General features: G+C 44.0%; 3 long non-coding RNA genes across 4 annotated transcripts; all 3 read right to left on the bottom strand.

Moving 5' to 3' along the window:
- Window positions 1-388: 388 nt before the first annotated feature.
- LOC119271267 lies at window positions 389-1,982 on the bottom strand. 2 transcript variants are annotated; one of them, XR_005134463.1, is made up of 3 exons: window positions 1,718-1,982; window positions 1,447-1,534; window positions 389-643 (listed from the first exon to the last, which is right to left on the bottom strand). It is a non-coding gene; the product is annotated as an uncharacterized LOC119271267 (long non-coding RNA). The 2 variants fall into 2 exon arrangements; XR_005134462.1 differs by having other exon boundaries at window positions 1,442-1,534.
- Window positions 1,983-2,351: 369 nt separating this feature from the next.
- LOC119271268 lies at window positions 2,352-3,372 on the bottom strand. Its single transcript, XR_005134464.1, has 3 exons — window positions 3,293-3,372; window positions 2,799-2,887; window positions 2,352-2,441 (listed from the first exon to the last, which is right to left on the bottom strand). It is a non-coding gene; the product is annotated as an uncharacterized LOC119271268 (long non-coding RNA).
- A 140-nt stretch (window positions 3,373-3,512) lies between these two features.
- Window positions 3,513-4,640, bottom strand: LOC119271269. The gene is made up of 3 exons (XR_005134465.1): window positions 4,610-4,640; window positions 3,780-3,851; window positions 3,513-3,691 (listed from the first exon to the last, which is right to left on the bottom strand). It is a non-coding gene; the product is annotated as an uncharacterized LOC119271269 (long non-coding RNA).
- Window positions 4,641-13,494: the final 8,854 nt, after the last annotated feature.

A 13,494-nucleotide genomic window follows, 5' to 3' on the forward strand; every position in this document is an offset into this window, starting at 1 on the left:
AACCCATGTATTTTTGTGATGTGTGTGGTGACTAGTGCAAGCTTGCTAAGTGAGGCACTTGGTAATTCTGTTTCCAGGGACTTAGCAATTCCACTAAGTCCTTGAGCTGTTTAGTTCACTAGATGACTCGTTGCGCCAATGGCGCAAAGGCCGAGAGGGAGCCAAGTATTGTGAGAATATTTAGACACCCAAGTCGAAAACCAAGTGTGGTAAACACTCCCACATCCTCTGCTTGGAAGCCGCCTTTCCTCACCAGATCTAACATAGATACATGATTCTTGGAGAGCAAATTTCAGAGAAAATATAAAGCATGGAAGGCTTTAAGTTATACTATTGAGACCATACCACCACATCTTGATTTAGTTTCTTTGTAAATCTAAAGGTCTAAGAGGATGGTACATGTGAGAAGCTGTGAATCCACAACAAAAATCTAAACTAACTTCCAAACAAACATTTCAAGTTTGGAAGCCACAAAGAAGCAGCCCAAATTTCTCGTTGTAGTGCAGGTTCAAGAAAATGGGCTGAATGACCATCATAGCAACATGTAGAAGCAGCAAAAATATAGGCTTGGTGTGTAACTGATCATGAAAGATAGCTTGGTCAGTTTCTCCATTGTTGGCTTATACTGAGCAAGAACATCAGCCTGCAGAGAAGAAAAATGGAGGACTGCTTTATTCTGCGGTACATCCACAATAGTACAGCAAATAAAGTAGTTAAATGTGCGCTAAGATGTAAGACCTTTTAGATCACTATTTTAGTGATCTAAAAGGTCTTGTATTAGTTTGAAGAGGGAGAACTTAATAAGACTGTAGGTCAGTACATCAAAGTAATGCCGGCTTCCCATTGATTTGATCAAACCAATATGACAAAGGGAAGGTGAAACTTCAGAAAACCATATAAATTGACCATGATGTCTTAATTTAAAACTTTGAAATGAAGTAATAAACATTAAGTCTGAATGTTGTCACTAAAAAAGCATAAAAAAGGCAGACCAGCCAGGAGTGCATCATAACCAGTGGTTCATCATGCGCAAACCAGGCAGCAGTAGCCTAATAACTTAGACGGAAAAAAATGTAAGAAGTCAAAGCACAAGGTGGGAAATAGGACCGAGCATTGACAGGTAACCAAATAATGAAGGAATATCCCCATGAAAATCAAGAACAGTAAATTAGCATCCAGAAGTACATAGAAACAAACATTCCGCTTGGCAGAGTGTGATCTCAGTATGATGTCAATAGCTGGGACTAAGAAGGTAACCACGTAGAGTGTCACACCTAAGGGCGTTTTCTTACGTCTCTACTCTCTAGTAATACAACTCACTATTGATTGATTTAACTAAGGTATTCTTCAGTTGGGTATTTATAAAGGAAATTCGCTATGCTTTTTTACCAGCGAGTAGAGAGCAATTGAAATACTTATGTTTTTAAATGCAAGAACAAACCTCACCAGGCTGCTGTGCAGACTTATTGTCAGTGGAAGATGCTACAGCTGAGCAAAATTGGCTTGGGATTTCTTCTATGCCTGCTGCTCCCTCCTACAGCAATTATTTAGAACAACAAAACAATTTACTGTGAGATGAGAGAAGGCACACTAAAGAAGCACATCCGTAAGTGTATATCTAATAATATAGATGCTACAAATCAATAGAACTAAAATACTCCAGCAGTTGGGATCAGCTAGATCTATGTCTACATCACCAAATCAGAAGTTCAGTTACCTGTGGTTCGCTTGATAGCAGTTGCAGGTTTTCATGCGCTGAACTCAAGAACCGACCAGCAGCGACCAAATCTAAGCACAACCATCCCTCACAATTTGAATTCTACCCCAGCAAGTACAGACACGTCCTCTGCAACCTCGCACAGATACGAAAGCGTCATAAAGCACACCGCACTACGCCGCCACCACGACCTCCAAAACATGTATAACGACTGAAATAAGCGGACGCATTCTACTCACACACAAGCATGACATATAAGCGGGACGAGGCCGAACAATACACGATGGCGTGCCAGATCCAGAAAATTAAAATGATCAGCAATTTAAACACCATGACAACACGTATAGAAAAGGAAATATGCATTTTAGCTAGACAGAAAGCAAGCAAACCTCGATGGTAGAACAGAGATGCAACAAAGCAGAAGATCAGGATGTAGCAACACAAGAGATCGCAGAACCTAATAAATAAATGGACATGAAGTGGTCAGTGCACCGGCATGCTATGGAATAGATAGGTAAAAGAAGAGTTGTTCCCCAGGCAAATTAAAGAACAGTCCATTTACCTGAGTTAGAGTGGAGAAGCAGGCAAGCAAAGCAGCCAAGATGGATGAGCATACGAAGGACGAGCGGCTGGAAAAACCAAACACAAAAACAAAAACCAAATAGAGATCAATTTTCAGCTGAACCAGTAGATTCACTCCTTCAGGTATACATCCTAATTGGTCCTACAATGATCACAAGAAATTAGAGGATGGAACTTGACTGCCTTTTGTATCATTTGAAGGACAAACTTGACTGGCTATTAAAATGATAAAACGCATGATTGCCGCGACACATGTACTTTTTTGTGGGAAAACATGATGTTAGGTGCAGAAGTAAAAACATATCGCATGGTTGCTTGTTGGCATGTATAAAATCATCATACCAAGACAGAAGAACCATGATTATCATATGTACTAGAACTAAGATTTACATAGTGGCAGCCATTGATCTAGTTACTCAAGGGTAGTGCTACTGTTAAACAACAACTCTAAAGCAAAGTTACTGAATCTACTAAAGTAGAAGAGAATTCAGTTATTTACCTGGGAAGCAACATCACTTCATTTCCAATAGAAATATGACCAGTTCATTTTCAAAGTAAAGATACTCATCCTTGAAAAGTGAAACAAAACTGCAGAAGAGCAAGGTGTCAAAATCAGATGATAAATTAGATATTGATAGTTGAACTTGGCGAGCATAGCATATGATAAGATCGGACAATATGATTAAACACAACAATGGAGCAAGTATCACAAGTAAACCAACACTGACACACTTCAGTAAATATGGTCCGAATATTTCAGAACTAAGTCTTAGGGTTTGACTTCAGGGATGTGAAACTGCACCAATCATCCAATTTACCGGCGGCGGCAACAGACAGCGGATCAAATGAAAATTCATGGAGTACTACTATCCAAACCACTAACTAAATCAAGACAGTGAATCTCAGATGAACACTCAGCAAGATCTGAAGATAGCAAGCATCTTCAGAGAAATGGAGAAAAGAACAAGAGCTACAGCATGGAAGCGACCCTACTTGAGAGGCCGAGCTCAGACCCGTGCGGCTGCTAGTTCCTGCTGCACGCATGTGGACGGAGAAGGCGGAGATCCAGCCATGGTCAGGGACCATGTGTTCCTGTTGCTCGTGGCCGGGACACCGCCAGCATGGGCGACGGGTGCGCTCGCTCGCGCTGGAGCTCGCTCTAGCCCACCTGGTGTGGTGCGGCTCACCATGGCCTGCTGTCGTGTGGTGCGGCTGCGACCCTGTCTCTTCCTGTTAAGCACGGAGGAGCCTTCTCATTCTTGCAACCTACGTACACGCAGAGAATGAAATAGTGATCATATCATACAGAAAATGCATGTAAGATTGTATCTTCAGGCACACATATATCTTCAACCGAAGCAAAGCAGACTCATACATATGCACATGATATCCCTATAAGGATGTGACAAGAATATCGAGAATTAATATCAAGCAAGAAAAAGCATGAGTTGCAGATTTAGTGATGTGAGATGGGGTTGACCTGTAACTCACCAATTGCTGAAAGAAAACTTGTGATCAACTTCCTCCCTTTAGTAACATCCACCTCCAAACTCTGGAATCAAATCAGAAATCCAGATGGGAGGAACAAAAAAAATAGATGTGAATGATCTTTACAGAAAACGAAAAAACCACACTTGACATGTTTGTAAATAAAATAACAACCTGTATGTAATCTGTCAGGGAAAATGATATTGAAAACAAAAATGTTAAATTTCTTCCTCTGTAAGGTGAAAACCCTCAAAAGGGGTAATCCCATGGTCCCATTCTAAATTTCTTGGGACATATATTTAATGACTAAAGTTTTCAAATTTCTCGGAGTATTAATCATAAAGCTGAAGAATGCATGAAACAACGGACAAAATATATCTATCATAGGATTTCCTCAAAGACATAAATACAAATAGAGTATTGGGATAAATTATCGAATCTGTTCAAGTGAAGAATGCATACCCAGGGGTTTTTACCCCCCCTCCCTGGCCTCCCCAAAGACACACACAAACACACACACACACACACATCATGTTCTTGCCTCTAGTGTACAGCTTCTTATGTGAAGGCAGTACCAAAGTACATGAGATAACATGAGGTCAGTTATTTTTCACAGTAATAATCTTAATTGTGAGACATCACTATGCAATATCTCAGAGCCGGTAAAAAAGAGTTGCACATTATTGAGGGTTTGTGACAGGATGGTATGCCATCGACAAGTTAAGGTGATAATTTTTTTTGGTGTTTTTCTCTTATGGGCAAGGAAGCAAGAGTTTTGCTATTACAAATTTACTATACATACATGTTGAAGTTTTTGCATACCTACAACTTCGAACTGATTGGTTCATCCAATGCCTTCTCCTCCAGCTCATACATCATGAAGCCGTGTTGGACCATTAATCTTCTCCTCTAGCAAGCACCTGGGTAAAGATACTAAATCAAACACACACAAAAGTGCCAATGAAACACAGATTCTGCAGCACAAACTGAAGGTACGACAAACATTTGTTGCAGTAGTAGTTTAAACACATGCTGATTGCGATGGAGAACAGATGGTTCTCATCGTTCTCATTTAAGCCCAATGATCTCATTCATGTCAAGGGTACTGTAAAACATGATTGTTAAAATTCAGAAACATCAAACTATATAACCTCCTGACTATCACCAAAAAAACAAAGTGAATCCCTGCCACCAGAGATCTTCCACAACAAAATCGAAGCCGCTCACATGGGCATGCTCCTTAATATCCACATACATGTTGCACGCCTCAGGGTCTAGCTTACCAGAACTAAGCTCTTCGCATCCGCTAAACACAATCTCATACAAATATACCATTCTACCACGGAGCTCGGGGAGAAACATGGCGGCGGCTCCTCGCCCTTTCACAATGAGCATGTTTGAGCCAATCAAGAAGGCAAAAAGTAAATGAACAAAACAATTGCAACTGAAGAAATCAGGATGCTCCCTGCAAATAACATATCTCAAGAACCCATAAAAAATGAAACTGCAGTCCATAAGGCAGGTTGCGAAGTATGTGCGGCAGCAAACAAGAACTGCATGATCAGATCATCCTCGATGGCCGGCATGATGTCCTAATCACATAGCGGTGGTGCTACTAATTAAATTGATAACTGTGATGCTTTTATCTAAATCTGAAGACAACAAATGGTGTCATGAGACCGAGTTTAACTATGTGCGGAGGCAAACAAATATGGTTTTAGAGTGGCTACAACCAAAACTACTTTTGCATTGACTAAAAATAAAAAATAATTAGAATGATAACGTGAGAATGAGGTTAGTAGAATCATGTCTTGGAAATTATGCATTTTTTGTATTTTCTTCCTTTCGTGTCAATGTCAAACAGCATATACTTTGTACAAACAGGAAAATGACACCACTGAATATGACCTAAACCTGAAAGGGTTAATTCATGGAAATTTAACAGACTATCTACAAGAAGCAATGTTCTCTTTCCATCTTTTGTATCTCCGTCAAGAAGGTCGTGAGTAACAAAGATGGCAAGTTGGAACAGTACATGAGCATCTGAATATTTCAGAACTAAGTATTAGGTGTTCAGGTATGTGAAACTGCGCACACGCGTGTGCACAAACAGAGTGAGTGAGTGAGTGCCTGGTTGAGTCTCGGAGAGAGAGAGAGAGATGGGGATCGTACCGGATCCAAAGCAACAGTAGCCAAGCTGCGAGAAATCCATCGACGGTGGCTCAGATCCCGCGCCAACCTGACCAGCCCCTCGAACAGAATGCATCACAGGCCCTGCCTCTCGGTCCACAGCCCGCGCCGCCGTGGACGTCCTGAGCCCTGCCTCTCGGTCCACAGGCGAGCCCTGCATCTCGGTCCACAGCCCACGCCACCACGGACGTCCCGAGCCCCGTGGAGTACGCCGGCCACGAGCGCCGCGACGGCGGTGGTCCCGCTCATGGAGTCGTCCATGGCCGCCCGAAACGCGAAGAGGAGGGAGGGGCTCGCAGCGGCGGGGGCGAGGTGAGGGGGACGGGGGAAGGAAGGGGCGACGTCACCAGGAGGCTAGGGTTCGTGGGAGGGGATCGGGTAAAAGAGCTGCGTGGGTAGGTGCGGGCGCGAGTGCGGTTGGAGGCAGCGGCTAGGGTTTCTCCACGGGCGGGCTGCGTTTTATATGCCTATGCGTGAAATGACTGAAATGCCCTTGGCGGGGCACGGAATTAACAGGCGGTGGCATAGCGATTTAAAGGCGACGTGGAGGCAACGGTCGTGACTACGAGTCTAGGAGGGTTTATATGTTCAATGATGCCATATGTTCATGCTGTTTCCTAGTGATCTGTGCCTCTTTTGAGGATGGTCAGTAAGGATGTTTTGTTAATATTGTAGTGCTCTATCCATCCATGTCTTTGTTTGCATATATGGAGCACCCTAGCTTGAGTCAATCGAGCTCTACTTTTGCTACTTTGTGAATCTGGGCAGATTGTCAACTTGTTTGCAATTTTGCCGATGATGTTGTAGTTGATCCGTGCATGCTATGCTATTGTTCTTGCCATGTCTAGCTTGCATTTTGTGTGTTCTTGATAGATGTATGATTAGCTTATCATGACTTGCTCCGTAGTGAGTGCTTCGAGCTCGTAAACATGCCTACTTGAGTTATGATTTCAGCATGTCCCAGTTTTCACTAAGTCTGAAAACTGATTATGTTTTTGCTATGTTCACATGCTTGCAAATGTATTTTGTGATCCCTTTTGGCTCAAGGTCACTAAGGGACTTTTGTTACGCTTTTTGAGTAGCTCCATGCCATGTTTTACTTTGCCATGTTCAGGTCCTGTAGCATGTTGTTTTGTTGCTCCAAAGAGGGCTACCTGATCTGAAATTCCAGACAAGTGTTAATTTCACTAAGTCTGAGATCTGTTTTACCATTTGCATTTTTGCCATGCTTGTTTGAACCCGTTAATGGATGAATTGGCCGTAGCTCAGTGCTAGACTTTTGTTAAGCATCTTGAATGCATCCCTGCCATGTATTTGGATGCCATGTTTGAGTGCTGTAGCATGTTCATCTCATTGCATTTAGATGACTACTTGCTGTAAATCGCAGATCGTGGTCATATTTGAATCGCTTGCCATTTCCAAACCGTAACTCCGATTCCGGTGATCTTTATATCGTTTTCAAGCGATTTCATCTCATCTTTCCAGTGGTACACTTGGTTTTCCAAGTTGATGCCAGGTTCATGCATTTCCTGTCATATCTTGCATATGCATCCCGCATCGCATCCCGCATAGCATATCATCATTGCACCATCTTGTTGATCCTTGCACGTGGTTGATTGTGTTCTTGTTGCTTGTTTGTCTTGTTTGGCTAGAGCCAGGAGACGAGTTCGCTAATGAGGAGCCCGTTGAGTTTGCTTTCGAGGATCCAATCAACTCTGACAACTTTGCAGGCAAGATGATCATACCCTCGAAATCACTACTATCTTTGCTATGCTAGTTTGCTCGCTCTTTTGCTATGCCAATGCTACGATGCCTACCACTTGCTTTCAAGCCTCCCAAATTGCCATGTTCAGCCTCCAACCCACCATTGTCCTAGCAAACCGTTGATTGGCTATGTTACTGCTTTGCTCAGCCCCTCTTATAGCGTTGCTAGTTGTAGGTGAAGATTGGAGACCATTCCTTGTTGGAACATTTATTTACTTGTGGGGATATCATTATATTGCCATGTTATCTTAATGCATCTATATACTTGGTAAAGGGTGGAAGGCTCGGCCTCTAGCCTAGTGTTTTGTTCCACTCTTGCCGCCCTAGTTTCCGTCATATCGGTGTTATGTTCCCGGATTTTGCGTTCCTTACGCGGTTGGATTATAATGGGAACCCCTTGATAGTTCGTCTTGATTAAAGCTTTTCCAGCAATGCCCAACCTTGGTTTTACCATTTGCCACCTAGCCTCTTTTTCCCTTGGGTTTCCGGAGCCCGAGGGTCATCTTATTTTAAACCCCCCCGGGCCAGTGCTCCTCTGAGTGTTGGTCCAACCGAGCAATGCCCGGGGCTACCAAGGGCAACTCTGGGCTGGCCTACCCGACGTCTTGCTCATCCGGTGTGCCCTGAGAACGAGATATGTGCAGCTCCTATCGGGATTTGTCAGCACATCTGGGTGGTGTTGCTGGTCTTGTTTTAACCTGTCGAAATGTCTTGAAGAACCGAGGTACCGAGTCTGATCGGAACGTCTCGGGAGGAGGTCTATTCCTTTGTTGACCGTGAGAGCTTGTCATGGGCTAAGTTGGGACTCCCCTGCAGGGATTGAACTTTCGAAATCCGTGCCCGCGGTTATGGGCAGATGGGAATTTGTTAATGTCCGGTTGTAGATAACTTAAACATAAACTTAATTAAAATGAATCAACTGTGTGAGTTACCGTGATGGCCTCTTCTCGGTGGAGTCCGGGAAGTGGACACGGTGTTGGAGTAATGTTTGTCGCAGGATTGCCCTCTTTAGTTATGCGTTCGCGCTTTGCCTTTCTCTTCTCGCTCTCTTTTGCGAATAGGTTAGCCACCATACATGCTAGTCGCTTGCTGCAGCTCCACATATTTACCTTGCCTTACCTATTAAGCTTAAATAGTCTTGATCGCGAGGGTGCGAGATTGCTGAGTCCTTGTGGCTCACAGATTACTATTACACCAGATGCAGGGCCTGATGATACAGCTCCAGATGGCGCGCTTGAGCTCAAGTGGGAGTACGACGAGGACACTCAGCGTTATTACGTTTCTTTTCCTGACGATCAGTAGTGGTGCCCAGTTGGGGTGACCGGGACCATGTCGCTTGTTGGGTTATCTTTTATTTTGGCGCCGTAGTCGGGCCATGAGTGTTTGGATGATGTATGTTATTTATGTACTTGATTGACGTGGCGAGTGTAAGACAACTATGTTATCCCTTTTATTATCTATATTACATGGGATGTTTGTGATGATTACCTGACTTGCGACATATGCCTTCAATGCGATTATGCCTCTAAGTCATGCCTCGACACGTGGGAGATATAGTCGCATCGAGGGTGTTACATATTAGGAACCTGGTATATGTTGAAGATCCTCCCCGGCAACGGCTCCAGAAATTCCTTTTGATATCACTTGAAGCTACGTCGGTATTTCCCCAAAGAGGAAGGGATGATGCAGCACATCAGCGGCAGGTATTTCCCTCAGATGTGAAACCAAGGTTATCGAACCAGTAGGAGAACCAAGCAACACAACGTAAACAACACCTGAACATAAATAACAACTTCTCGCAACCCGACGTGTTAAAGGGGTTGTCAACCCCTTCCAGGGTCCGGCGCCTCAAGATAGGCAAACGGACGTGAGGTAAATTTGTAGTAGATTGATAGATCGAATGCCAAGTAAATTAAATAAGAATAAATTGCAGCAAGGTATTTTTGGTCTTTTGGATTATTAGATCTGAAAATAAACACAAAGGAAAAAAGATCGCAAAGGCAAATAATATGAGAAAGAGACCCGGGGGCCGTAGGTTTCACTAGAGGCTTCTCTCGAGAAAAATAACAAATGGTGGGTGAACAAATTACTGTTGGGAAATTGATAGAAATTCAAATACTCATGACGATATCCTGGCAATGATCATTACATAGGCATCACGTCCAAGATTAGTAGACCGTCTCCTTCCTGCATCTACTACTATTACTCCATACATTGACTGCTATCCAGCATGCATCTAGTATATTAAGTTCATGGAGAAACGGAGTAATGCAATAAGAACGATGACATGATGTAGACAATATCTATCTATGTAGAGATAGACCCCGTCATTTTATCCTTAGTACCAATGATACATATGTGTCGGTTCCCCTTCTATCACTGGGATCAAGCACCGTAAGATCGAACCCACTATAAAGCACCTCTTCCCATTGCAAGATAAATAGGTCAAGTTGGCCAAACAAAACCCAAATATTGGAGAAGAAATACGAGGCTATAAGCGATCATGCATAAAAGAGATCAAAGGAACTCAAATACTTTCATTGATATAAAAAGATAGATCTGATCATAAACTCAAAGTTCATCGATCCCAACAAACACACCGTAAAAGAGTTACATCATATGGATCTCCAAGCGACCATTGTATTGAGAATCAAGAGAGAGAGAGAGAGGAAGCCATCTAGCTACTAACTACGGACCTGAAGGTCTACAAAGAACTACTCACACATCATCGGAGAGGCACCAATGGAGGTGGTGAACCCCATCCAAGATGGTGTCTAGATTGGATCTGGTGGTTCTGGACTCTGCGGCGGCCGGATCAATATTTCATCGACTCCCCTAGGATTTTGGGAATATTGGGGTATTTATGGAGCAAAGAGGTGGTCCTTGGGGCACCCGAGGTGGGCACTACCCACCAGGGCGCGCCTGGGCCTCCTGGCGCGTCCTGGTGGGTTGTGCTCCCCTTGGGGCACCGTTTTGTTCCTTTTGGCCCATAAAAATTCCAGGCGCAGGCAGGGCCCGTTGTGTTCCTTCTGGACAAAATTCTCCGTAAAGTTTCGTGGCATTTGGACTCCATTTGATATTGATTTTCTGCGATGTACTAAAATGGAAAAAATAGCAACTGGCACTTGGCACTATGTCAATAGGTTAGTACCAAAAAATGATATAAAATGATTATAAAACATCCAAGGTTGATGATTTAACAGCATGGAACAATCAAAAATTACAGATACATTGGAGACGTATCATGGATAGAGGGATCCGTGTCTGTATTCAATCTCCATGGATCAATCACCTGCTTTTTGCGGATGATAGCCTAATCTTCATGCAATCGAAGGTGGATAGTGCTCTCAGACTTAACAATATTCTGAAGGTTTATGGCGAATGCTCAGGACAATGCATGCATAAGGAAAAGAGCTCCATTCTTTTTAGTCCAAACACACCGGAACCTATTAGAGCAACCTTGAAAGGAGCCCTGGGCATATCGGTCGAGGCCTTCAATGAGAGATACCTGGGCTTGCTGACTGCGGTAGGGCGTATCACATCGGGCACCTTTGATTACATTGGTGAGCGAGTGAGAATTTAAATGAATGGAGGAACCGAACGTTTGGTTTCGTGCGTAGCAAGGGAGGTGCTGGTAAACTCGGTGGCCCAATCTATACCGACATTCATGATGGGCTACTTCAAACTGACCAAGAAAATTTAGAAAGGAATTTCCTCACCGATGGCTAAGTACTGGTGGAGCAGCTTCATCGATAGACGTTCCATGCACTGGACAGACTGGAAATCTCTTTCAGTCCCAAGGTACAAGGAAGGGATGGGATTCCGAATTTGGAAATGTTCAATATTACATTGTTGGGAAAGCATGGTTGGCGGCTGAAAACAGGCCTGGGATCCTTATGTTCTAGGTTTATTAGAGGCCGATGTTTCCCAAATGTTAATTTCATGCATGCTATTGTGCCGAAAAATGCCTCTGCGACCTGGCGAGGCATTATAGCCGGGAGGAAGGAACTGGAAGCTGGATTAATGAAGAGGATATGTGACGGCACTTTTGTTAATATTTGGACTAACCGATGGCTGGCGGGGAAACTATCTTTGAGTCCATCAGTTGAGATTGGATATGCCAACCTCCATACAGTCTCTGACCTAATTGACACTGACAATTGGAGTTGGAGAGCTTGGCTAGTAAGAGCAAACTTTACACCACCAGATGCAGATGCTATCTTAAACATACCACTTAGACATGGTGGTGGTGAAGACTTTTGGGCGTGGGCTCATGAGAGGTCGGGGACATATATTGTCAAATCCGCGTATCATGCTCTAATGACTCGCAACAAGCAGCAATCTCTAGAGGAAGGGACGACTACTGAATTTTTAGAGACTGATAGATAGATGTGGACACAGCTATGAAAGCTCAAAGTTCTGCCCAAGGTTCAAGTTTTTTGGTGGCGAGTCCTCCAGGGAATCCTACTGGTGGAACCTACATTACAACACTACCACATTGCGACTATGGCTCGATGCAAGGTCTGCAAAGGTGCAGACGAGGAAATGGTTCACGCACTTATCAAGTGCTCTAATGCCCGAAGCTTCTGGACTGAAGCTAGATCATGGCTGAACATTAAGTTACTAGAACTTCACCCCCTCACCTGGTGCAAGGATATTCCGCATGACTCTCAATTCGCTGAGGAAGACCTGACCAAGATCATAACTGTCATGTGGGATATATGGACATCTCGCAATAACATAACACATGACAAGATTAGTCTGAAACCTGACCAATCCTTAAAGTGCATCAGGGAAACTCTAATGCTATTGGAGATACCGATGGAACATACCAGGATCCTACCTGGCTATGGGTGGAGGCTGCCTGATCCAGACTGCATCAAAATCAACAAGGATGTCAGCGTGTCTCTGAATGAAAACAAAAGCGGGGCTGGTGGTCTTGCACAGACCCCCTCCGACTTCATTGCTGCCTGGAGCAAGCCGCATGAGAATATCACGGATCCACTTATCGCAGAAGCACTGGCTCTGCGAGATGGGGTTATCTTCAGCAAGCTTCCGGGTTATATGCGGGTGATTCTCGAGGCCGACTGTTTGGAGCTGGTACAACTCTGGAACTCGCGACAGTTCTCACGCTCTCTTATAGCGCCTATACTTCTCGAAATCGGACGGCTAGCGTCATCGTTTGTTTATTTGATATTGATCATGTAATGAGACAATCTAACACCTCAGCTCACGTGTGTGTGAAACATGCAAGCACTCTAGGCATGTCTGATTGTTGGATGAACTCTCCACCTGGCTTCCTCGTGACTAGCCTTCTGGCTGATCGCGCTGGTGCTGATAGTGATTGAATAAAGCTCGATAATTCCCACAAAAAAGTAGGAAAAATTTGTCATATATATATATACCTAATAATAAAGCACGGATTGAGTCTCCGGGTTCACCGTCGTGTCCTTTTTACGCAAAGCCCCTTGAAGTTTTAGGCAATTAACCCGCGCTACAAATTTATAGAAAACGTTTCGCTCGACCTGAATGAGTTAGTAGCAGCGGCAGTTGCAGGCGAAAAAAAAAGTTGTAGGCGGGGCCGACAGCAGACTGCAGAGCAGGAGGCAGAGATGGCGTGCGGAGGAACTTCAGGGGCGGCGACTTGCGGTGGTCGGAGCACGAGAGGAGCAGAGAGAGGCGGCGCCTCTGCGAGGAATGATGACAGCGCGCTGGACGGCCAGCGGGAGGAGCGAGCAGGCAGAGAGAAAGGG

Source organism: Triticum dicoccoides, chromosome 3A (assembly GCF_002162155.2).
Source record: "Triticum dicoccoides isolate Atlit2015 ecotype Zavitan chromosome 3A, WEW_v2.0, whole genome shotgun sequence".
Taxonomy (NCBI): Eukaryota; Viridiplantae; Streptophyta; class Magnoliopsida; order Poales; family Poaceae; genus Triticum; species Triticum dicoccoides.